This window comes from Myotis davidii, unplaced genomic scaffold (assembly GCF_000327345.1).
Source record: "Myotis davidii unplaced genomic scaffold, ASM32734v1 scaffold711, whole genome shotgun sequence".
In the NCBI taxonomy this organism is placed as follows: Eukaryota; Metazoa; Chordata; class Mammalia; order Chiroptera; family Vespertilionidae; genus Myotis; species Myotis davidii.
This window is the reverse complement of record NW_006285235.1, coordinates 228,686-230,398: the sequence shown is the minus strand read 5'-3', so window position 1 is coordinate 230,398 and position 1,713 is coordinate 228,686.

Here is a 1,713-nt window from a genome sequence, read left to right as displayed (position 1 = left end):
GTGGGGGTCCCCACTGGGGTGCCTGGCCAGTCTGGGTGAGGGGCTGAGGGCAGTTTTCAGGCTGTCAGGTGACTGAAGCTTGCAACCGCTCCTTCTTTTCTTTTTTCTTTTTTTTTTTTTTATTCTGGGCCAGCTTTAGCTGTGGCTCCAGCTCTGCGGCCTCTGCTGCTGGGAAAGCAGAAACCCTCGGGCCCAGTCTTGCTTGTGTTCTATAATCGAAACTCTGTATCAACTCCAGCTCTGATATCCTGGCTCGCTGAAAGGAGGTTTTTGGAGGTTTTTCTTAGCTTCTATATTTGTTACTATGTTTCAAACTGCCCGCTCAGAGGCCAGCAAGTCAGGTGGGGAACGTTGGAGTCCGCCATCACTGAAGCAAGCAAGCCTCATTCATATTTGCTTTAAGCTGCCTGGCTGCCGGCCGCCATCTTGGCTGTCAGTTAATTTGCATATCTCGCTGATTAGCCAATGGGAAGGGTAGCAGTCGTACACCAATTACCATGTTTCTCTTTTATTAGTGTAGATATATAGATATGCATAGCCCATGGATACAGACAATAGTGTGATAAAGGCACAGGAGGAGTGGGTGCAAGGGTGAAGGGGATCAATGGGAAATAAAAACAAAGGGGACATCTGTAATACTTTCAATAATAAAGATAAATTTTTAAAAATAAATACTAATATAAGAACTTAAGCTTCAAATGAGGTTTATCATTATTGTTGAATTGGGGGCGGGGGGCGAGTTTTTATGAAGTGCCTAGTATATTCCATGAATCTGCAAGGTACCAGATACAATGGCAAACCCAGAACTATAGTTTCATTAAAAAACATAGCATAGGGGGAAATACATAATATGTTAGATGCAGTAAATGAAATAAACATGGCACTACAAAAAAAACCTTCCAGAGTGAGTATTGAATAAATAATTGATGAATGAAAGAAAATTACTGGGTGAGAAGGAAGCCAGAAAATTCACATACACATTGAAGCTCACATATTCCAGGTGCTGAGACAGCATTTAGAAATCTCAGCATGAAGAAGACTGCCCTACAATTAGGGGTCACCTTCATTTTCTGATATGGAAATACAGCTGAAAGAGTAACAAATGCAGATAAGATATAGGACAAGAGCAGAATCTTCTGGAATAAAGACCTTATGCTGTAGTCCATAGACAGAGACCTAAATAGTGAATGAATAAAAAAAAGAAAAAGAAAAACATTATTGGAGAAAAGTAAGAACATTACTCATCTACACTAATAAAAGAGAAACATGGTAATTGGCGTACAACCGCTACCCTTTTCATTGGCTAATCAGCGAGATATGCAAATTAACTGTCAGCCAAGATGGCGACTGGCAGCCAGGCAGCTTGAAACTAACATGAGGCTTGCTTGCTTCAGTGATGGAGGAAACCAATGTTCCCCGCCTGTGGCTACAGGCCTCTGAGCCGGCAGTTTCAAAACTCTGTAACAAATACCCCCAGACTCAAGCCAAGCCTCAAAGCTAAAGCTGGCCCAGAATAAAAAAAGAAAAGAAAAAAAGGAGCGGTTGGGAGCTTCAGTCAGCCCCACCCTGAAAACAGCCCTCAGCCCCTCACCCAGACTGGCCAGGCACCCCAGTGGGGACCCCCACCCTGAATGGTGTGTGACAAGCTGCAAACAGCCATCATCCCCTCACCCAGGCTGGCCAGGCACCCCAGTGGGGACCCCCACCCTGATC